Here is a 26,597-nt window from a genome sequence, read left to right as displayed (position 1 = left end):
ATGATAATATGCTATTTACAAAGTGACGATCTTCAGAGTCACCGTGTAACAGTCCATTGAGGAGGGTAGATGTTCCTTGAGAGAAAGGATGTCCAGATGATCACCGTATTTGTCCGCCAAGTACTTCAGCTCATCAGGAGTATCCTCTTCTCAAAGAAATTTCAAGAGAAGATCTTCCATATGTCGATACGCCTGGAAGCCTGGCTGATCAAAACGACGGTTGATTGCGTTAATGGCAAAGGCCAAGAACCTCAAAGTACTGCCTTCTGTAGAATTCCTTGTGAGACGACGGGAACGATGGCTCACCGGTTCCTATCTCAAAACGCTTGGGCTCTCTCTTCTGTCTTGGCATTTGAGGTTCGAAAATGTTGAGCTCCATTGCCTTCGGTGCACTTCTTCATATATCTTGTCAAAATTACTATCATTCCTCATTTTATCAAGAACACCTGCTGCCAGTTTTGCATTTTGTTGCCCCTGTGCTGCAGACATGCAGGTCTTCTGCAATGTTTTTGACAAATTGTCCGTCAAAGAGCACACGGCGACACCAAGATGAAGAGCGAAGAAGTATTCAAATTTCTCTATTTGGAATCTGACACCTATTATTCGTGCCCTCATTTCAGAGTCTATATGATCTTCCAGACAAACGTCCCACCCAAGAGAAGCGCTTTGTGGTTGGCAATGATGCGGTCGAATGGTCCGCGAACTGTCCAGCGAGTTGGGCAAATCACCTTAGACCTGCTGTTTCTAGGTTGATGTTAGCTTTTATTTTTCGAGCAGACCTTGACACTTTGGTGAAAATTTTATAAGCTTGCAGATTTCGTATGTGATATCTAGAGTATCAGCTAACAACTTAGACCCTTTTGTTGCATCACATACCGCCAAATTTAAGGCATGCTCATGGCAATGTGTATAGTGTGCTTTAGGAGCATTTTTGAGGATTTGTTCAGCAACACCTCTTCGTGATCCAGCCATAGGACATCCGGCATCGTAGCACTGGCCCCGACAGTTGGTCACGGTCAAGTTCATCCGAATTATCGCGTCCTTGATGGCCAATACGATGGTATCTGCCTTTATGGTGGGGATTTCATAAAATCCGATGAAGTCCTCGTGGGGTTCCAGATTGTCGTCAATCCATCGAACACATATTGTGCTGTTTCTTGTTTGCAACGTCAGTGCATTCATCGGCAAGGATGGAGAAATAACGACCATTTCTGATACAAGACGCCACATCTCGCAACACCTGCAATTCCATTACGTCTAATATTTCGTTCTGAACATCATGTGTAACATACTTGTTGGTTTTCTTCTTAAGCCACTCAATCATTTTAGAATTGTTCTTTGCTCTGAGGTGATAAAGTTGTATGAAGTTCGATTCTTCATCGCTGTGTCCTTGCAAAGCTAGTCCCTGTCTAGCCAAGAACTGTAAGTTCTCGATGATTTTGGCCATGTTGTCCTAGATTCTTTCTTCTCTTCTCCCAGTGTCATGTCCAACATTTCGCCAATGTAAGAACATGTTTTGGGAAGAACTATTTCATTCTCTTCTGCCATTTTATGGCACTGCGACATTTAGTGATCTCGAAACTTTTCCCTTGCCTTCTTCCAGTTTGAAAAGCCATCTCGGAGGAAAGCCGATTCCTTGTACTTTGCATTGAGTTTCTGCTCTTTTCTGCCAGTAAGCAGGTGTGACAAAGAACCGTATCTGAAAACTCTATGTAGTGTAACCAAGGAACTTCTTCGTATCATGACGGCTGAAATGATCCTTGAATTGCTTGCATTCCCCTTGGGGTACTGGAAATTTTGTGGTTGATTTGGTTTTGACGGGATTATCAATTCCGCCTGTAAACTGTCATCCATACTTGCTTTGCTACCCTACAGAAGAATGGATGCCTTCTGAAGCTGTCGATAGACCAACAGTTTCTACTGACGACCCGCTTTGCTGAACCTCTGCCTGCTGTATAGTTTTTCACATTTCCCTTGTTTAACAGGCAGCTTGGGACCACAGAACTTTTCCATCGATGACTGTATTTTTCTTTTTCTGGGAAGGGGCTTGGGTCTGACCTATTGAAATACGAAACGAAATGACTGTAGGACGTTTCCCAATTCAAATCGCCCTATATTTTCATTTGGGTCATTTTGGCAGAAAGGGTACCCATTATATTAGGGATTTTAAGAAGAACAATTGACCCATTTTATGGTATTTTATGGGGTACGTTCGACATTCACATCCATTGTGGAATCCTCCATGATGCGCAGGAAGTCATTACCCCATATAACGAACCCATCCAGGTCCATATGAAGCTACCGAGTTAGCTGATAACATACCCATCCTGCACCGGTCCGTACGAAGCTATCTAGTTAGCTGCGTGCGGCCGACCGGCTGGCGAGGGATCGGAGCCGTGCGCACACGCGTGATCGTGATTCTTAAATTTCAAGTGCAACATTTAAAAATCACGGGTGTGCGCAACGTGTACACATCGAGCATGAGCGAGAATCGGTGCGAGAACTCCGGGCGAGAACTGTAAGAATATCATTTTGAGCGATAAACTTACCCATATTTAGGTCAAAATGGATTGGGGGGGGGCATATTTAAGGATTTTCCGGCACAAATCATACTCCATGTTTATGGTTTTCTTGGGAAAAAGTAACCTATTAGAGCGGCATACACCCATTAGGCGAGTACCTCTCCCCCCACCCCGCCCGCGCAGTTTGAACGCACACATGAATGTGACCACATGGCGGATACGGCAGCTACACACTGCTAAATACAAAATATCTTCCGACCATGTGATTGGTGGATACAATCACTGAATCTATTACCACTGGCAAAATTAACCATGTTTAACTGAGCAGACACAAAATGTTCAAGTTTTCCACATATAAGATCTAGATTTCAGGTTATCAAACATTTTACAGGATTGTGGACATAGCCTGATTATTAAACATGGAACTTGATTAAGGCCACACGAAACACATGAAATTTTAGTGATATGTTTCAAACCAAATGACTTTGTGTTGTGTTTTCACTTTATCAAACTAAGCTGTGCGTAAAGTTGTATGCCTGTACATAGATTTGTGAATGTAGTTCATATTCTTGAATTCACAATGTTCTCGTTTCTTTAATTATCAAAGACTCGGTATTTTCTGGAAATCTTAACTGTAAAATTGTAATTGCATTGGGGAGGGGGGTGGAACGGGATATTGACAATTTAGACCAGTCTCACGTACAGGTCATATTTCTATTTATGTTTTGAATATCAAATTCAGGGCTACCACTCTAAACTTTTATTAATATTTTTTTGATTAATAATTATAAATAATTAACCATACCCACATGGTTACTGATCTTTATTAAGTGGGATTACCTTGAACATCATTCTCATTGATTTGCTCAAATTTAACAAAAGTTAACAATTTAGAAAACCCCACACCCCTGCGAGTGTCCGAAGTTGATTAAAACCATCCCGCGTGTCAGAGTTGTGCACAGTAGGCCTATTAAATGCTTATTTGTAAATAGATATCCTACAACTTACAAGGCTACAATACATAACATAACTGCCCAAGAACAAATTGACAATTCTTAATCTAAGTTTATTTTGTACCTCACTCTCCTGATCCTCACTGGTAAAAGCATGATCCATATTGAGCTTAAATTCTGTATCAAGGCATCTGAGGGAAATTTTGGAGTCGTAATGAGACGCCTGGTAGGTTTTAGAATTAGTCTGAGCCAACTTCGTAGTTTATCACGCACACATGTACGTTATGTCTATGCATACTGTGTTACGTTTTGTTTCGGTTCTTAGAATGCATATATTCGTGTGTGTTGTGATAGCTCGCCACCACGCACGCAAGGTCCACGAATAAAAAAAAAACATCGTCACATTCTATTTGAAGTCACGCAACAATACGCGCGCACAGTCCCATACAACACATACATGATTGATATAGTGTGTGTCTACATGTCTGTAAGATAACGGCCATAATGTGCAATCAAAACAGGGCACGGTATGTAGTACAGATTCGTACGCACGTCGTAGGCCTCGCTCGTTTATTTTATTTTATTTTATGTCGCGCACCTACGTCACCGCTCGTGTAGTCATGTAGGAATTTAAATAGGGTAAAACAAACGATATTGATACCAGCAGGATGTACCAAGCAACAGAATAACGAAAATTTCATTTTAACCAAGAATCAAAATATTATATATCTGCGACATTTCATTTTTTTTTTTGCACTATTGAAAAAATGGTTGTTAGCCAAAAGTGTGGGTTCCGCGGTCCCTGCAACAACTGTTGACCTCTTATTTACAACTTTATTTCTTGCAAGAAGCATAAGAAAATTCCTATACTGATGTTGTCAGCGATATTCTAGCTTTATACCACACTTTGAATCCCATTTCTTGCTTTTCATAGCTACGTCATATGGTTTTCAATTTTTAGCAGCATATTTCTCCGAATGTAGGTAAAGAACTTATGTGGTTACCACATGCAAAGGAGATTAATATCGTGCTAGCAGAGTTATGCTGCATTTGATAAGGGAACGTCCATTCTAAGCTTTTCAGATTTCTTTTGTTAGTTTTAGTCCTGCTTGATCTGGTACGTATATCCATATGGTGATCTTGCTGTTCAATTGCTTTGCTTTCTGCCATCCATTTGATGGTCAATCAATCTCAATGTTAATGTAGTGTATCCTGTGAGTCAGCTGCAAGTATTGTTAGTGACATTGCCTATTTATGTTTCATTGCTTTTAGTTATTTAAAAGAGAGTTTCCTTCATGCTTTCCATTTCCACTTACGCTAAATTAAAATATCTAAGATTAGATTGTGGTGGATAATGATTCAATGCATTTCTTTTTTTTACACTGCAAGGCTCTGAGTATAATTTTGCTTGCATATGCTGTAGGTGTTACGTGATGCCGCACTGATAGAAGAACTTGAATTATTTCCTGTGACCAGTCTTAAGCATGTTTTGTACGTTTTCAGTCTTATCAAGTTATACAGCAATCAAACTGGTTATCGGTGCTGTATAATTCAGGATGGAATAGACAATATAATAAGTAGGTTCTGTTCTTCAGCTCGATTTACAGCTGCACCATTCACAGCATTGCTTTTGGTAGCTCTAGCTGTCAGAGTATTTATGTGGCTGGTGAAGTTGGAATGTTTGTCAAGGATTACCCTTTCTTTAGGTACTTCTTTGTTTCTTCTTCGCCTGTTGACAATGGTGATGTCACGCCCTCATCAGCTCATCTATTTTTGAGTATGTACAACATGGCCGTGGATTTGTAAAGATTATTTACCATCCTCTCTGGCTCCACCATTTCTTCACACTGTTAAGGAATGGTTTCAACAAAATGTCGATGATAAAGGTCAGTACTAAGCAGTTTGTTGAACTGTCAAGGCGAGCTACATCCTTAACGTAGTTGTTTAAGAGAGCTAATTGTCTAATTGTCAGATTCCATATTCAACTAACCATATGTCAATGTAGCAAGGTAGTTTACTCCAACTCAACGTAGTCAAGGTCACTAACATGGTTCCTAATCAAAGTAATATTCCTCTTCATTCTAGAAATCTATGAACAGACCAAGTTTTCTCTTTTGTATGATATGGTTAGCAATACCACCTTGCGAACAGGTGGGCTCAAACTAGAAGTGGTCATTTACTGTTTTACATCTTTCCATTACACAGTTTGATGCTCAGAGCTTTGACAAACACACCTCTTCATGAGGTATTTGCATATTCAAGTGTTTTGACACCTAACATCCAGAGTCCTCACTGATACATCAGTCCAGTTTAGACTAATGACTGTCAAGAATGACTCAGGTAGGGAATCAGAGTATTTAATCAAGTGACCAAATAATCACCATTGTAATGTTGTCTGCATGCAAAAAAGCGTACAATATCTATAAAGGAACGATTGTGGCGAGACCTTATCACATTTCCACATTAGTCTTAACTCTGATTCGCATATGCTCAACATCATACCACCGGCACTTGTGTGTGAAAAAGATGTGATTTCCAGCAGTTGTAAAAAAAAATTGCAAATAAACAGAAATAAAATAAACAATCCTTTTTAAAATACAACACAGAGTGAGTACTTGTTTAACTTGAAATACATGTGCTTTTACATATCTAAACTGTCTAATTCCTCTCCAAATTCTACTGAATGAAGCATCTATCTACCATATTGTTTAATTTTAAATAATATTAAACTATGTTACAACATCACATTAAAGCAGCACTGTCATAGTCCTCCAGAGCGAATTCTGCCATTAACTTGACTGGTAATTCCCAACAGAAAATAAAGGGAGGTTGTCGCCTTGAAAGTATCTGAACTGTTGTTGAAGAAAACTGATCTTTACTTTCATACCAAACCACGAACTGAGCAACAGATAACAGGAGTAGAAGTAACTTAACAATCTTTTGACTACTTGTTGGTCTGGCATGGCCAGGTGGTTAAGGTACTCGACTCGTAATCTGAATGTCGTGGGTTCGAATCCCCATCACACCAAACATGCTCGCCTTTTCAGCCTGGGGCGTTATAAAATTCGGTCAATCCCACTATTCGTTGGTAAAAGAGCAGTCCAAGAGTTGGCGGTGGGTGATAATGACTAGCTGCCTTTCCTGTAGTCTTACTCTGCTAAATTAGGGACGGCTAGCGCAGATAGCCCTCATGTAATTCACTTTCAAAATTCAAATCAAACAAACAACGTGTTATATAAACTGCACACTATTCTGAACAACTAGAAAGTTCTCAAAAGTAATACATTACAAAAAAAAGTAAAAAAAATGCATGACATGCTTGCACATTGCACATGTTAGGTGACCAAAACAAAGCAAAAGAGAGAGAGATTTAAAATATACATGTGCCTCATTGGCTGTAGTGATTTAAGAAAAGTGCCAAATAGGCAACACATTTCACAGTGGCAAAAAATTACATTTATTATGGATTTTACATAGATGTGATTACGAAATGCAACAGAAAATACATAACAAGCCGAAATATCTGATAATTTAAAATGGTATTGATGAGAATAGCAGCTAAGAATAGTAAATTCAAATTATAAAAACGATTAAAATATTTAAAAGACTTAATTCAATTTCAAATATCACACTGGAATCTGGCATGAAAAAATACTGTTCTGAATGATATCTTGGGTACGTAATTAAGAACTGTAAATCAATATAGTTTCTAATGGTAACGTCTAACTAAACTAAACTAAACTAACGTGGCAGGGGTTCAGTTTAGAGAGAGAGAAATCAGAAGAGTTCTCTCTCCAACTGGGGTGTTCAGGAACTTTGTAGTTCCTCTTCGTCCCCTTACGTGAAAAATGTTTTAAAATATCCGTGGAGTTTTAACTTTGTTTTTAACATTTCAAAAAATGGAGTTGTGTATTTGTGAGTGAGAGGAAGGACGGGAGAACTGGACCAAAGCAGCGAAAGTGAAGTGAGCCAGACCTTGGCTCGAGGATGGAGTATCCTATGGTAACGTCTTTCATGCTTTTATCTTTATAAGTATTGTCACGTGATCACAAAACTAACAATGGGAACGTCACAAGACAAGAAGTGGCGTGATTAGTAACCGCATCTATGAAAAACAAATGACCAAGTAGCTGATTAATGTTACAAGCTCCGTACATTTCGAAACACGATAAAAAAAGTAAATCCTAATTTGTAAGTTTCTTTACACAATAGGAAAAAAAACAAAACTAACCTTGTGTTTTGTTACATGAGTTTTCGGTTATAAGTAATCGCGGTTAAAGTTAACATAAGCTTCAGCAGTGTAAACTTTTATAAATTAATGCTAATGTTTGAAATATTAAAGGTTCCAGATAAGGTGGTTACTTTGATATTACTTTATTTATGAATAGATTTCCTTCAAATTGTGATGTTTTATTACACAGTGGTACCTCGGTTCTCTAATTTAATCCATTCCAGAAGGCTGTTCGAAAACCGAATCAATTTTTCCCATAAAAATACTGTAAATTAAATTAATCCGTTTGTAACCTCCAAAATTACGCATTACGTCATCAGTCGGGCTATTTCGGGTCACGACAGCTTTCTTCGGGAACCGAGTTTACTTTCGACAACCGAAACATTTTTTTTTTATCAAACAATATATTCGAAAACTGAATCGTTTGAGAAAAAGGTATTGTCCTAGGGTTTAGCCTGACTTCTAACTCAAGTTTTAAAATTAAACAAAAGAAGCTAAAAAAGTAATTTAAAAATACAGAACTTAGTGTCGTTCTTATTGGAACGTTAATTTGATGAACCTAGGTAAAACGGTTAGGCCTACCTTAGGCTTAAGGAACCTTATTTAAATAATTATATGTAATAACTTTAGAGTTTTATTCTTGCTGTATTAAAATACTTTGACAGAAGATTTATAGTTTCGATCTGTTAAACAAACATAAACCTACCACGAAAATATTTCTTAGATTCTACTTTAACCTGACAGTAACGAATGCAACTGAATTTTGTAAGCCAAAAAACGTCTTTTCTGACCAACAGAAATAAGATTATTACGCTTATTATCTTCACAGGTGTTGTGTGTTTTTAAAAAACCAATCACAAAAATATTTTAATATGTAAAAAAGACAATGATGATAAACTCCAGATTATTTAAATTTAAAATTAAAGTTATTTACTTATCTTTACTTTAATGATAAAGAAGATTGTTTTGGTAACCATGAAATTAATCTCGATTCCATGAAAATTTAAAGTTACGCCTATACCTCTTGTGGCCATATTGCTCATTGATGCATTGAGTTTTATTTGAATGTACATATTTAGAAATAAAGAATTGTAAAAAAATTCATACAAATATTGTTACCATTAAGTAATATAGTAACACCAGTTAACATACGGAAATAACTGGGGAACACAACAAAATGCAGTTTTCTCAAAAGGCTTTTGCAACAAAAACTAAAACAGTTCTTCAATATCTTTCAGTTATATAATTGTCTCCCGGTGTGACAGCGATAAATCTTCGGATTTACAACCATAAACTCAGGGGTACAATTCCCCTCGATGAACACAACAGATAATTCCATGCGGCTTTGCTCTAAAAATCACACACAAACGCATTTATAAAGTTAAGAACAATTAAATATTTATTTTGTGGAAATTTAATGTTTTGTTTCTATTATAACATGCTATTAAAAGATTTTTTGTTAACAACATTTAACCTTAAAGTCATGAAATAGTGAAACTGTCGATATTTTACCGCACTTCCGCTCCGCTCGAAAGTCAATAAACTTCATGAGCCTTCATATCATGGGCGAAGGTCCTAGACCATATCTAGGCCTCTCAGTGTAGATTCCTGTACGTGGTGAAGGGACCTCCCAGAGAAGGTCTATCTGTCTGTCTGTTTTCTTATAGGAAGACCATATTTCGCTGTCTTTTAAGTCCACTGATGGGAGAAGGTTATGTTCTTCCACTTTACTTTCTCTGGGATCTAAACATCCACCTACGTGTTTTCCGTGCGTGGCGACCTGTGAAGAGGAGAGAGGATCCTAGTGGTTGAGGGGTCTAACCATAAAACACCACTTTAGCCTTGAATCCCTGTAGACGAGCGGGCTTGAGGTGGCCTTCCAGGGTCAGTCAGCTGGTCCACTTGGGCTAGGGTCACCCAAATATCTGTAATGGACGTTCTCAACAAGTGTTGTGAACATTGTGTGTGATGCTAGTGTTTGGGTATAGTGCTCAAGAAACCATGGCATTTGCTGCAATGTCCTTGATTGGCATTGGAGCGCGTTCCTTCATAGGGCTCCGTTATGGGTGATGTAAGTGGGCACTGAAATATATTCCCTTAATTCTTGACAATAATAATAATAATAAATTTATTAAGCAATAAATTAGACACAAAAAATCAAATATCAATATAAAACCATCAACAAAGAGTTAACTCGTCCTGTGATGGTTAAACACATAATAATGTAAAATCAAAACTTACAAAATCAATATAAAGTTCCCAGAATATTATCATCAGTATTTAAGATCCATTGTTTTAAGTATTTCTTTTGATTAACACGATTAATAGAAGATCTTATACTATAAGGAATAAAATTATGAATACGAGGTGTCAAATAAAGATATTGATGAAGTGTAACTGTTTTACGTGGTGTGGGTACATTAATTGGAAAAAAAGATTGAAGTCGTGTAAAATATGAAGTGACTTTAAAAGGCCTATTAAAAGAAACATGCAATGTAGATAAAGCTAAAAAATATAAATAAAGTTTATCATATGAAAGAGGGAGTTAAATTTACTGAAATCGGTATCAAGCCTATGAGTAAAATAAGAGAGAAAACACTTTTTTTGCAACTTGTGAATAGGAATTAAAAAAGTCTTATATGTGCCACCCCAAATTGAAATACAATATTGTAAGAAAGATTGAAAGAGAGCATAATATACACTTAACAAAATATGATAAGAGCACAATGACTAAGTTCAAAATTAGCATAGAACTATATTTTAATTTATTAACTAAAGAATTAATATGAAATTGCCAATTTAATTTTCGATCTAAAATAATTCCTAAATATTTAACAGAGGAAACTTGAGTCAATTTGGGACACTTACAATTAGGGTAAGTATAACAATCACTAGAATGATAAAAAATAGAAGGAAAAGCTGGAATGACACCATAAAGGTTAAACTGAAGAAGAAAAGATTTAGATATATTTAAGGATAAGTCATTACAGAAAAGCCAATTTTAATTTTATTAAGATCACTAGAAATAATGGCTTCATTAATTAGATTTGGCTTACTATAAACAACAGCAATATCATCGGCATAGGCTTGGATATCTCCAAAAACTGTTGGTAAAGAATATCATTTATATAAATGAGAAATAATAAAGGGCCCAGAACAGAACCTTGTGGTACTCCAACATTAATTGTAAGCCAATCACTATAATTATTATGGATACAAACTGATTGCTTTCTATTGTGAAAGTAAGAAAAACCAATCAAAACAATGCCTCTAAAACCATAATAAGATAATTTATTTAACAATATTTTATGATTAACAGAATCAAAAGCTTTGGCTAAGTCAAGAAAAACAGCAATTGGATGAAGATCAGAATCCAAAGCTTCTGTAATACTTCCCACAAGTTTAGCAACAGCAACCTCCGTTCCAAGCCCAGGCCGAAAGCCAAATTGAGAAGGAGACAAAACTGAATGTCTATCAAGAAATGATAAAATTCTAATCTTCATAGATTTTTCAAATAGTTTAGAGAAATGTATTAATAAGGAAATAGGTCTATAATTCGTAAAATCAGAAATATTACCAGATTTATAAATAGGAATGACCAATGATAACTTTAAAGCATTAGGAAACTTCCTTGAGTAAAAGATAAATTAATTAAAAAAGTCAAAATTGGTGCAAAAAGATTAGCATTAGCTTTCAAAATCTTAACCGAAACACCATCTACACCATTAGAAGCTGAATTTGATAAGGAGAAAATATTATTCATAGTTTCAGATACAGTAACAGGATATAGGTAACAAGAAGAAGAAGGAGCAGGAGGCATGCCCTGAGAACAAAATTTAGGATTGGAGCAAGTAGATTTAGCAACATTAACAAAAAATAATTCAAATCAGATAAATCAGTAGTACCAAAATTACAAAATTTCTTTTTTTTTTTTTAACATCAATAATAGAGTTAACAATATTCCAATTCTGTTTAATAGTTTTAGCATTCTTAAACAGGTTATGATAATAAGTCCATTTAGTCTTACGGGTCAAGCTAACAACATAATTCCTTAAACACTTAAATCTAATCTTTAGATAAATATCATCAGGAAATTGATGTACTTTCTTTTTTTTAACTTATCTCTTTTAATCATTAACAAAACCAATTCACTGGTAATCCATGGCTTAATTTTTTAAACTTTCGTGACACAGAAACAGTAGTAGTACAACTTTGAATACAATCAGTTAACACTTCAGCAAAATTATCATAAGCAACATTAACATCAGAACAATTCATAACACAGGACCAATCTGAAAAATTCAAACAAGAACTCAATTCATTAAACTTAATCTTTTGAACATTTGAGACATGTTCTAGATCCGATAAAATGTCTATACATAAAACAATTGGAAAATGATCGGTCAAAAAACTCTCAACAATATAAGAATAACAATTTTTAATAGTATTTCCACTAATTAAAAAATGATCAATACAAGAATTAGTAACATTGGTTATCCGTGTAGGAGAAGAAATAATAATACGAAGATTGTTCTCAGACAAAACTTAAAATATGCATTTTTTATAACAAACATCATCAAATGCCAAAACATCTATATTAAAATCACCAACAAGTATATTAATATCATATTTGTATAAATTCAATTCTAATGAAAGCTCATCAATAAATTTCAATACAGGCAATCTAGGAGATCGATAAACAACAAAGAGATTAAATTTCTTATTTTGAATCATACAAAATAAAATTAAAGCATCAGACTTAATGTACTGCACTTCTTTTATCATAGTCAGTATCTCAAATTTAACAAAACTGCCACCCACTAGCCTTATTTAGACCAGAAGATGAAGAATAAAAGGAGTAACCTGGAATCGAAAAGGAAACAAATCCATCCTCAACAAACCAAGTTTCAGAAAAGCTATTATATGAAATTTAACAACGCTTGATTGTAAAAAACAAGAAATATATTTAAAAAAGTAAATATAATCTAAAAAAAATATTATCAGAAAGTGACCACGCATGGACGACTCTGTTGTACAGTAACCGTCTCAGTCAGATTTTGTACCTCGATTTCTAATCATGCACTCTTTATCCGAGAAATCCTTAGTGCAAATGTCTCTATTTTATTCGAAAGGGATTAGAGGGACTTGCTGGCTTCCCCAAGTCAGTAAAAAAGTTACAATCTGGAAACATTTTGGTGGACACATCTTCATTACAACATCTGAATTCGAGGAGCATTAGGGATAAACACATCGAGGTTATTCCACATGTAACGTTTAATTCTTCCAGGACAGGAATTTAAAGAACATTCCCAACCAGAGATTCTCGCTGGTTTCTCCAGTGAAGGTGTTTCTGTAGTGCATCGAGTCTCCACTTGCAAAGGTGGAATTATGGTACCTACAAATGTAATTATGTAAACGTTCGCATCGCCACCTCCACCTGCCATTATCAAGCAGAATACTTAAATTGTAAAGTTAGGCCATATATTTTAAATCTTCTCTGTTTTCAGTGCCAGAGATTCAGACATTCAAAGGCCTCTTGTCGTGAATCATTAACACGTGCTCGTCTTGGTGGCAAAGACCACGACGCCTAGGTGTGTAAACTTGAACTACACTGTGTCAACTGTAATGGTTCACACCACTTTATACTTTCTTTCTTTCCTAATTGGGTGGAGGAGAAAGAAGTACAACGTTTAAAGACTGTAAATAATATCACTTATTTGGAGGCTCAGAAATTAATGTCCCAAACTCCATCTAAGACTATGCTGCTGCATTCCATTCCACTGCTACTGTGAGAGTGCAGACAGGTCTGTCCGTGCCTCTAACAGAGTAATTTTCAAATCATCTCAATAATCTTTTGCCCTCCATGATTAAGAGACTAGATGAGTCAACGTCTACTTCCCTTTCTGTCCCAAACAATTCTTCCAGTTGCTGTCCAGTCCTGCTTCCTTTGAATTTGAGTTCTGGCGTTTCCTTGTGTCCATCATCTTCTCCGGCTCTGAGATGCAGAATAATAATTCGTTCACGCCCTCAATCGCTGGAATCTTCTTCCAACGACAGAGACCTGCCCAATCAACCCAAGGCAGGATCCATGGAGGTCGATAAACTTCCTTCTAATAAAGAAACGTGGTCGAAAACAGAAACACTCTCGACCCAATTCTCCAGCACATAAGTAAAAATGGTCATTTTGATACAGTGGAACTGTCGCGGTTTATGTTCAGATCTGGATCATATTAAAGCACTGATTAATTCTTACCATCCTGTGTGTCTTTACAGGAAACATTTCTTGATGCTCTCGTTGAACAGTTGCCGTCTCCTTTTTTACACTTGAGGGACCTTAATGAACGTATTCCCTTCTGGAGAGGTGCTGATATTGATGGGAGAGGTCATTCCGTGGAGCATATGCTCTCGTATCACAACATTTTTTCTTCAGTACCGGTGTTTGTATATATTTTCATGCATTTAGTCAGAGTTTTACTGCTATTGATCTCTTGATCTAGTCTTCTTTACTTTTCCTGACCTTTTATGTAAGGATGACAGAAACCCACAGGGCAGTGATCATTTTCCTATCATTTTGAGAAAGAATGGCCTTGGTCGGTGCCACGAGGTTCGCGTGTCTCGGCGGGAGCTGGACCAAGCCAGTTGTCCCTCTTTCACTATTTTCTCGGAACTTGATCCTGCCATCTTCAATTAGCCATCAATAGACAAATGTGTGGCAGCGATAACTAACTGTAGTATCCAAGCAACACCTCAATCTATACATGAAACCTCGACACATTTTCCATGGTATACTTGTCCGTCGTGGAATCCACAATGCCACACAGCATGCAAGGCTCAAAACGGGCCTGGGATACCTTTCATAGATATCCCACACTTTCGAACCACATTACTTTTTAGCAAGCACGCGCATATGGACGGCAATTAAGACATCAAAGACAAAAAGAATCTTGGATTAAATTCTCAACAAATATATCTTCTATCACCAGTTCCAAAATCATTTGGGACAAGATTCTTTTTGGCCTTCGTATCCAGGCACAGTTAGATAAATTGGTTTTGTTCTTGGGTAATATTGCTCTATCCACTGGTCAGCCACTCCCACCAAGGCTTATTACCATTCCCAGGTGTGACCTTTCTTCGAGTCGTTTGAGAAAGGTGGATACGTCTTTTTGGAAGCACCATCTTCTGTTTGCTAAGCACATTTTGAACCATCTTTCCATTCCATTTTATACGGATGGTTCAAAATCAGGTTACTATGTAAGCTCTGCCGTAGTTTGTTGTAGTTCGATGGTTGAGTGCAGAATCCTCTTTACAGTTTCTGTGTTCACTGCCAAACTGTATGCCATTTCTTTTGTCCTGGATCATATAGAAGCCAAGCAATGGTCAAATTGTACTATTTATACCAACTTGCTTAACTCTCTACTGGCTCAGGAATCACTTCACATTAGGTTTTCACCCTGTTCTCGCCGACATTCAAAACGGACTGACCAGTTTATCTTTGACATCTACTTTTATCCAGTTCTTCTGGACACTAGGACGCGTTAGTGTTCTCGAGAACGAGCTCGCTGACATCGCAGCTGAGTTTATCTGCTCTGGCATTATTACTACTGTGCCTTTTCCAAACATAAACTATGGTCCTGTATTCAAGGCTCGGCTCTGTGCCAGTTGGCAGTCGACTTGGAGTGAGCAGCATGATAACAGTCTTTTCCAGATAAAACCCTCTGTTAGTCTTTTGTCGCCTTGTTTGTGCAAGAATCGGAAGGAGGAGGTTGTCTTAATTGGACTACGCATTGGTCACAGTTTTTAACTCATCGTTTTTTTTTTTATCCAGGACTGTCGCTCCAGTGTGTGGTCTATGTGACACTCAAGTCGCAATAGTCTACACTTTACTGTCGTACCATCATTACGACTTTGAACGATGGCACCGTTTTAGAGATGTTTTATCCAAAGGTTTACCCCTGACCCTGGACAGTACCGTTGGGGATGGTGACACTGTCCGCTTTACAAATATATTTTTTTAGTTTTTTAAAGGATATTGGCCTTTTAAACGCTGTTTCAGTTTTAATCAAAATTGAACTTTGCTTTGTTTTAAAATGATTCGTGTTTAGGTATTTTAATAAATTTATTTTCAATATTTAACCGGTTGTTTGGCGCAAATGGCCTCGCTGCTTCGCACCATAAAACGCCAAACTTTCGTTTAGCTCTCGTGTAGCTTTGTGCGAAATTCCAAAACAAACAAATCAATAGCTCAAGGCAGGACTAGTATACATACACTATGTTATAGATCTATTTGTGGTATTTTCAAGTGAATTTATTCCTCTACAAATGTCACACAGTGAGATCCTCAAATAAAAGCACATTCAATTAGTATGTATGTGGAGAAGTGTGTGCTTGAAAACTTCCTTTCATTGCAATATCCTATGGATATGACACCAAAATTTTTTCTTCTAACCCACGATGTAATTTTATATCGTTACATAAACTATTTGATAAGTAGTACAGTTACATCTATATCGTTACATAAACTATTTGATAAGTAGTACAGTTACATCTATATCGTTACATAAACTGTTGGATAAGTAGTACAGTTACATCTATATCGTTACATAAACTGTTGGATAAGTAGTACAGTTACATCTATATCGTTACATAAACTATATGATATGTAGTACAGTTACATCTATATCGTTACATAAAGTATATGATAAGTAGTACAGTTACATTTATATCGTTACATAAACTATTTGATATGTAGTACAGTTACATCTATATCGTTACATGAACTATTTGATAAGTAGTACAGTTACATCTATATCGTTACATAAACTATTTGATAAGTGGTACAGTTACATCTATATCGTTACATAAACTATTTGATATGTAGTACAGTTACATCTATATCGTTACATAAACTATTTGATAAGTAGTACAGTTACATCTATATCGTTACATAAACTATATGATAAGTAGTACAGTTACATCTATATCGTTACATAAACTATTTGATATGTAGTACAGTTACATCTATATCGTTACATAAACTATTTGATATGTAGTACAGTTACATCTATATCGTTACATAAACTATTTGATAAGTAGTACAGTTACATCTATATCGTTACATAAACTATATGATATGTTGTACAGTTACATCTATATCGTTACATAAACTATTTGATATGTAGTACAGTTACATCTATATCGTTACATAAACTATTTGATAAGTAGTACAGTTACATCTATATCGTTACATAAACTATATGATATGTAGTACAGTTACATCTATATCGTTACATAAACTATATGATATGTAGTACAGTTACATCTATATCGTTACATAAACTATTTGATAAGTAGTACAGTTACATCTATATCGTTACATAAACTATTTGATATGTAGTACAGTTACATCTATATCGTTACATAAACTATTTGATATGTAGTACAGTTACATCTATATCGTTACATAAACTATTTGATAAGTAGTACAGTTACATCTATATCGTTACATAAACTATTTGATAAGTAGTACAGTTACATCTATATCGTTACATAAACTATTTGATATGTAGTACAGTTACATCTATATCGTTACATAAACTATTTGATAAGTACAGTTACATCTATATCGTTACATAAACTATTTGATATGTAGTACAGTTACATCTATATCGTTACATAAACTATTTGATAAGTAGTACAGTTACATCTATATCGTTACATAAACTATTTGATATGTAGTACAGTTACATCTATATCGTTACATAAACTATATGATATGTAGTACAGTTACATCTATATCGTTACATAAACTATTTGATAAGTAGTACAGTTACATCTATATCGTTACATAAACTATTTGAGAACTAGTACAGTTACATCTATATCGTTACATAAACTATTTGATAAGTAGAACAGTTACATCTATATCGTTACATAAACTATTTGATAACTAGTACAGTTACATCTATATCGTTACATAAACTGTTTGATAAGTAGTACAGTTACATCTATATCGTTACATAAACTATTTGATAAGTAGTACAGTTACATCTATATCGTTACATAAACTATATGATATGTAGTACAGTTACAAAGAAAAACATAGTTTATAAATTTTTATTTTATCATTGCTGCTTTCATTTTACTTCATGTTTTGATTACTTTAAAACAAACAAACCTGATTTATAAGGAAATTAGTTTCCTCTACTATAATTTTGTTAAAACTTAGCAAACAAACTATCAAGAAACAAAACAAAATTAAAATCACTGTAACAAAAAGATAAATGTCAATAAACAGTGTCAGTATAACAAAATTGTATTGCTGATCCCGGAATTCGTTTCAAGAAGTGAACAGAGTGAAGACAGCTGATTGTGTTCTATTAAAAGATAGAGAGAGAGAAAGTAATGACGTTAATCAGAACAAAGAAATGCTGTTTGTCAACACATTAAGTTTTCGTTTTCTCTAAACGACGATATTTCTGTTTTCAGTTTTTATTTGTGTGTAGGAACAATCGTTTACTATTCATATAATTTACAATGATTTTTTTTTCTCCGTTTGTTACTTATTGAATTTTCCCTAAAGCTGCTCAGGGGCTTTGTTTTCTTGTCGTTCCTAATTTCGAAATGATTGAATGAAGGGGGAATAATGATACTCCAACTAAATAATGTTATTTGACAGTCACTTTTATAACGCACCTACCTCTGCATAAATACGTGGTACAATTTTTAACATTAAATTCGCTGTAAGTGAAATAGAAGTGTGCACAGTCTGTCTCTAAACATGGGACCTCGGATCTGTGGTCCGGTATACAATATATATTTTTCAACTTAGTAACATGATTCCTTTTACCTCTAAGTACCTGCTAAATAAATATTTTAAACGTCACAATAGACTATTTTTATTAAAATATAAGTCAATAAAACAGTTTTAATATGCTGTTAAACACAAGTTAATATAGGTTTTATTCCTCTATTTTCATGCTGCTACTGTTTGTTGAAGCTCAGTCTTTTCAACTGAACCTTCTGCCTGATATTTGACCAATCTGTAAGAAAAGATCTGAATACAAAATTGACATTTATTAAAAAGAAATGGCAAGATTCGATAATAGCATTTTAACACATTTTCAAGCATATTCCCTGGTTATAACTCAAACACAGGATAGATGGCGCTTTAACACTTAAATGGAAGGTTCGAAAGTTCACGTGCGTGTTAGATTTGCTCTTAAATACCCTACAGCATTCTGAATATTTCTGTAAGTTTGGTTTTTGGAATTTCGCACAAAGCAACTCGAGGGCTATCTGTGCTAACCGTCCCTAATTTAGTAGTGTAAGACTAGAGGGAAGGCAGCTAGTCATCACCACCCACCGCCAACTCTTGGGTTACTCTTTTACCAACGAATAGTGGGATTGACCGTCACATTATAACGCCCCACGGCTGGGAGGGCGAGCATGTTTGGCGTGACTCGGGCGCGAAGCTGCGACCCTCAGATTACGAAGCGCACGGCTTAACGCGCTCGGCCATGCCAGGCCCGTTTCTATAAGTAAAAGTCACATATTTTAAAACAGTTTGAATTTCTCTTTACTTGAATAATAATAAGCCAAGACTTCTTTGAAAGAACTAGCATCTTTCTGCGACTGAATAATACAGCCACAACTTGTTTTAAATACTTTGAATTTCCATATAATTGTACAATAATTAAAAACCTTCTTCAAAACATAAGAGATTTATTCTTAATTTTTAAGGTAAACTCATACCTATGTTAGATATAACTAGCACAAAATATCTGTGGAGTTTAGGACTTTTCATGATTTACAGATACCTCAATATGTCAATTAAGCTTCCCTATGACATCTAATTATTTTATATTTAACTATAAGTAGGGTTAGTATAAAAAAAAACACTAAACCCTTTTGGTATCAAACCGTGGCATTGGTATCTGTGCACGTAAGGTATGTTTAGTTTCAATAGCTTCTGAGTGAGAATATAAACACAGTTTGAAACTTCATGAACACAGGATCTGGGGAAGGGGAGGAGAGAGAAGAAACAGATACTAGATTCGGTTAGTGCGTTCCTCAAAACTCTATCCATTGTGTTTGGGTAATCTTCATGGAACTTTGTAACCCCTCTCATTGGTTTGTTTTATTTTAATTTCGCACAAAGCTACTCGAGGGCTATCTGTGCTATCCATCCCTAATTTAGCAGTGTAAGACTAGAGGGAAGGCAGCTAGTCATCACCATCCACCGCCTGTTAAAATACACGACATTGTCTAACTTTCATTTATAATGACTCAATTTTTCTTTACATTTTAAACAGAAACAGCATTTAGGTTCAGTAAAGCTTCTATCCCCTCAACTTTTAACTAGTCAACATATTTACCTCTAGTATCCATAGTTTAAAATAGTTTACATCCACTAAAAGGAATTGATATTCACACACTCGTAAAATAAGGTGATTCTGATGAAATGAAATAAGTTACTTCCAAGAAAAGAAGTGATACTCTACTGTGTCTGTGTTTTCTTAAATACAACTTGAACAATGGGCTATGTGTTCAATGCCTAACAAATATATCAAGAGGTAATAGCCCTCAAAATTACTGTTAAGCCTATAGAAAAGTTCACACTCTCGTATAGCTTATTTGTGACAGTGTGGAGGCCTTATCTTAACAATTTTCAACCAATAACAGTACTGATGCATAGTTACAGAATAATTCTAATATTTTAACTACCAAAGATTGCCATCGTGCTATTAAACAGAGGAGGATAGATTCAGAAAATCAGATGCTTCATTATAAAGTGGTTATTTCTGATAATTTTTATATTTGATTAAATATTAGTTTCACGGTATGTAAGCCTCCGACGCCATAGTAGCTGAAAAAGCCTCAAAACATCTTCAAGGGATGTCCTACGAACTGATTGATGTGAGATTCTTGAAGTTTCTCACCCGGTCAAAGAAGTCTGCATTTTCGCAGACTTCTTTGACCTGTACGAAGAAATGAGCCTCGTCACTGAATACCACCTTCTTTCATTGTTTTTGCGTCTAGTTCTTGTATTTCAGACCTCATTGATACCGTTTTTCTTCATTGAGTTGATAAGAAGTTGTTTTTGACTGGTCTCTTTGCCCTTCTAATGCAATTTCGAATAACGTAATATTCCTCAAAATTTCGTCATATATTCCAGAAATAGATCGACCGTACCGCAAAACACAGCTTATGACGCCGTCTGTGTGAAAAAAAATGAGTGTTAAAGGAAATCCAACGAGCCAACACCGGCCATCATGCTGAAAATATTGTAAAATGACCATTTGTTTCAATTAATTTGCACAAGGGTGTAGAACACAAACATATACCTATTTAAAAGCTGCGCACTCATCAAACAATAAACAAATAAAAGATAGCAAGCAAGCAGGGAGAAATAAGAAAACAACGACATAAAAACACCCAAATAAAACCATAAATCTAGCAAATAAACAACAGTCGGCCTCTGATTATCTATACCTTAGAAGCAGCCAAAAACATCTTCATAGAGTTCACCCACAAACATCAGAATTCGCAAATACAGATAACATCACTTTACTTTTAAAAATAGCAAAGAAACATTTGGTACTGATAATCCTATATTTAATTGGAACAATTATGATTTTTTGTTTGTTCAAAACCAAATAATTACCCCTTACCAGAGCTTACTTTACTAGCATTAAATATACTATAAATATTTACACATTCAATATGAAATGCGTAATTTTATTTTCCGCTCATAATATTGTGATAAGTGATAATTTACAAGTGATCTATTTGAAGGGATATGCACGATGAAATAAAGCAAAGTGGTAATGAAACACTAAATGTATTACATTCATAACCATGGTCCTGATAATAGAAAGTAAGTAGTTTAAAATCCCTCAGTATTAAATATATAAAGTAGTTTAAAATCCTTTTCTAATCAATTAAGTATGTAGTTTAAAATCATTATGCAACAAATAAAGTAAGCAGTTTAAAATCATTATGTTACAAATAAAGTAATTAATTTAAAATTATTTCTGTCATAAATAAAATAAGTAGCTTAATATCCCTTCAGTAACAAAGTAAGTAGTTTAAAATCACTTTCTAATAATTAAAGTAAGTAGGTTAAAATTCTTTCTGTAATAAATCAACTAAGTAGTTTAACTATTTTTCCATAATAAAGTAAATGGTTTAAAATCATTAATTTTGAAATAAATAAAGTAAGTAGTTGAAAATCCCTTCTGCAATAAATAAAATAAGTAGTTCAAAATCATTATGTAATAAATAAAATAAGAAGTTTAATATCCCTGCTGTAATAAATAAAGTGACTAGTTTAAAATTATTAATTTTTTAATAAATAAAATATTTTGAAATACCTTCTGTAATAAATAAAGTAAGTAGTTTAAAATTATTCCTGTAATAAATAAAGTAAATAGTTTAAAATTATTCCTGTAATAAATAAAGTAATAAGTTTAACACCCTTTTCGTAATAAATAAATGAAGTAGTTTATTTTTTTCTGTAATCAATAAAGCAAATAGTTTAAAATCATTATTTAATAAATAAAGTGAGTTGTTTAAAATTATTAATTTTGTAATAAATAAAGTAGATTAAAATCATTATGTAACAAATAAAGTATGTAGTTTAAAATCTTTTTATAATGAATAAAGTAAACAGTTTAAAATCATTATGTTACAAATAAAGTAATTAATTTAAAATTATTTCTGTCATAAATAAAATAAGTAGCTTAATATCCCTTCAGTAACAAAGTAAGTAGTTTAAAATCCCTTTGTAATAAAGAAGTAAAGTAGTTTAAAATCACTTTCTAATAATTAAAGTAAGTAGGTTAAAATTCTTTCTGTAATAAATCAACTAAGTAGTTTAACTATTTTTTCATAATAAAGTAAATGGTTTAAAATCATTAATTTTGAAATAAATAAAGTAAGTAGTTCAAAATCATTATGTAATAAATAAAATAAGAAGTTTAATATCCCTGCTGTAATAAATAAAGTGACTAGTTTAAAATTATTAATTTTTAATAAATAAAATATTTTGAAATACCTTCTGTAATAAATAAAGTAAGTAGTTTAAAATTATTCCTGTAATAAATAAAGTAATAAGTTTAACACCCTTTTCGTAATAAATAAATGAAGTAGTTTATTTATTAAATAATGATTTTAAACTATTTGCTTTATTGATTACAGAAAAAAATAAAGTGAGTTGTTTAAAATTATTAATTTTGTAATAAATAAAGTAGATTAAAATCATTATGTAACAAATAAAGTAATTAGTTTAAAATTATTTCTGTAATAAATAAAATAAGTAGTTTAGTATCCCTTCTGTAGTAAAGTAAGTAGTTTAAAATCCCTTTGTAATAAATAAAGTTAATAGTTTAAAATTGTTTGAATAATAAATAAAGTAAGTAGTTTAAAATCATTATGTTATATATAAAGTAAGTAGTATAAAATCATTTTCCAATAAATAAAATAAATAGTTCACAATCATTATGTAATATAAAAAGTAAGTAGTTTAATATTCTTTCTGTAAATAAAGTGAGTTGTTTAAATTTTTCTGTAATAAATAAAGTAAATCGTTTAAAATCATTATTTAATAAAGTTAGAAGTTTCAAATTATTCAATTTGTTACAAATAAAGTTGTTTAATGTCCCTTTATAATAAATAGTCTAAGTAGTTTAAAATCTCTTTGTAAAAATGAAGTAAATAGTTCAAAATTTCTTCTGTAATAAAGTAATTAGTTTAAAATTATTTCTGTAATAAATAGAGTAAGTAGTTTAAAATCATTATGCAATAAATAAAATAAATTATTTTAAATCATTAAGTAATAAATAAAGTATGTGGTTTAAAATTTTTTATGTAATAAATAAAGTAATTCGTTTAAAATTATTTCTGTAATAAATAAGTCGTTTAATATCCCTTCTGTAATAAAGTAATTCGTTTAAAATTATTTCTGTAATAAAAAAATAAAGTATTTCAAACTCACTTTATTTATTACAAAGTAAATAGTTTAAAATTCCTTCTGTAAAAAATTAAGTTGTTTAAAATTATTTCCATAATAAATAAAGTAAGTAGTTTAAAATCATTATGCAATAATAAAATAAGTAATTTACAATCATTATGTAATATATAAAGTAGTTTAAAATCATTATGTAATAAATAAAGTAAGTTTTAAAATATATCTAATAAATAATGTAAGTAGTTTAATATCCCTTCTGTAATAAAGTAAGTAGTTTAAAATCCCTTTGTAATAAATAAAGTATAAAACTGTATGCAGAATACAAAATTAAGGTTAAAACGTAGTTCACCACAGTAACGTATAGGTGAAGTTATCTAACCTAATGTCACAGTAAAATAAAAATTAATTTCTCACAAATTGTAGGTAAAGGAACTGTAAATATCATTTTCAAGGAACTGTTTAACATTGTATTAAATCATGATATGTGAATAAAAAATTGTGGTTTCAAATGTTTTGTGAATTATTGCGGAAAACTGAACTGTGTTTGCAAGTTCTTAATCGAAACAATTACCAGCACTAACCCATTTCTACGCATTGAAACTGAAACATTATAAAGACCTACAGTGGCCCAACGGTTGTCTGCGGACTCACACCGCTAGAAACCGGGTTTCGATACCCGTGGTGGGCAGAGCACAGATAGCTTTGTTCTTAATTCCAAACAAACATTATAAAGTGCCTCCTCATCACCACCCACTACTTTTTACCAACGAATAGTGGAATTGACCGTCACCCACGGCTGAAAGAGCGAGCATGTTTAGTGTAACGGAGATTCAAACCCACGACCTTCGGATTACGAGTCGAGCGCCTTAACCACCTGGCCATGCCGGACCCGTTGATAAACCCTGCTGTAATTTATCTATACACTTTTATATAAGAAAGCCCTTAAAGTAACTCATTTATGTAACGTTTTTAATTTAAGAAAGGGACTAAAACCATGAACTACCTCTTGTAGATTTTTTTACTCAGTGACATAACCTCCTTCCCCCATCGACATCTAGTGGCTAAGCAATAATTGTACAGGCTCGTAACACCAAAAACCAGGTTTCTTTACCCGTGGTGGGCATGACACAGATAGCCCATTATGTGTCTTTGTACTCATCAACGAGCGAACCATACTAGGAAATACTGTTAAAATATTAGTACTGATTTATTTTAGGAATAACCACAATAAAGATGCTATGAAAAACACATTTTTATTATTTTATATTCTTTTATTTAATGTTATAGCCTACATTCTTTATAGAAAAAAAAGAGATAAAAATGAAGGCTTTATATTTGAACTTACATCCAGCCATCGTACACATACAGCATAGCTCGGATGTTACATTCCAGCCTGAAACATCATATGAAGTTAACATTCAAAATTTATAATATGAACATACAAAACAAAAATGTAATATTTTAACGCGGTTTAAAGGCAGAAATAAAAATAGTTCTATGTACAGCAAAATTCCACGTCTCAATATCACTTTAAAGCCAATTTTGCTTGTTTTATACAATAAAAATACAATATATTTAAAGCCTTTAAAATAAAGTATCGTTTCAAAGACACACAAATATTCGTTACGTTCTATTTAAAATATTCAATCGTTGCCACAAACTGTTTTCACAAATAGTAATATCTTTATAACAATTCATAAAAAAACACTTGTTGTAGTCAAATTTTTATATCAGATCATGAATTGATAATACGTTTTTAAAGCGAAGTATGTTATTATTATTAACGAATTTGTATTACTCCGAGAAGATAAATAAGTCCTCAGAGAAAGTACCTTGATGACCCAATAATATAACATCAAAATACCTTACAGCAAAGTTATCAACTATCACGTGTAGGTGATAATTTGAAATTACAGTGGTGCCTCGGTTCTCGAACAATTCGGGTTTCGAACATATTGTTTGAGAAAAAAAAATGTCTCGATTGTCGAACATAAACTCGGTTCCCGAACCAAGCTGTCGAAGCCCAAACCCCCGAAATAACCCGACTGATGACCCGAACGACCCTTCAACCATTTTCAGCCCACGCCAAGCTTGCCCAAAACAATTTACCCGCATCTGTCACTCAGTCCACACCCCCGCTAAAAGCTGCTGTGAACGTTCTCGTTTTTCTTTTTTTTTCTCAATATTCTGATTAAATAAGCCACCATGGGGTCAAAGAAAGAGAATGAAAGTAGCAAACCAAAAATAAAAGTTGTTATAGGCACAATAGAGGTGAAAAAAGATCTCACAGCGAAGTATGAGAGTGGTGTTCGCGTGTCTGATCTTGCTACACAGTTTGGTATGGCGAAGTCTACAGTCTGCACCAAACTGAAAAATAAAGAGGTCAACAAAGGAGCTGATGTTGCAAAAGGAGTGACAGTGCTTACGCCACAAAGATCACAAACAATGGAAGAGGTAGAAAACTGTTGTTGATTTGGGTAAACGAAAAAACAGTTAGCTGGTGATAGCATTTCTGACCCCATCATTTGTGAGAAAGCAAAGCAGTTGCATGCTGACCTCCTGAAAAACACCTCTGGAACGAGTGCTGATACAAGCGATGCCTTTAGTGCCAGTAGGGGTGGTTTAAAAAATTTAGGAAGAGAAGTGGCATATATAGTGTGGTGAGACATGAGGAGGGTGCCAGTTCTAACAAAGATGCTGCTGATAAATTTGTTTGGGAATTTAAGGATTATGTAGAAGCTGAGGGTTTTATTCCCGAACAAGTGTTCAACTGTGATGAGATAGGCCTCTTTTGTAAGAAAATGTCAAAGACGACCTACATCACCAAGGAGAGGAGAAGTCACTGCTAAGACACAAGCCAATGGAGGACAGGATAACTCTATTGTTATGTAGTAATGCAAGTGGGGACTTAAAACTTAAGCCTT

This window comes from Tachypleus tridentatus, unplaced genomic scaffold, assembly GCF_004210375.1.
Source record: "Tachypleus tridentatus isolate NWPU-2018 unplaced genomic scaffold, ASM421037v1 Hic_cluster_2, whole genome shotgun sequence".
NCBI lineage: Eukaryota > Metazoa > Arthropoda > Merostomata > Xiphosura > Limulidae > Tachypleus > Tachypleus tridentatus.
The sequence above is the reverse complement of the archived record's forward strand: the minus strand, read 5'-3'. Positions refer to the sequence as shown.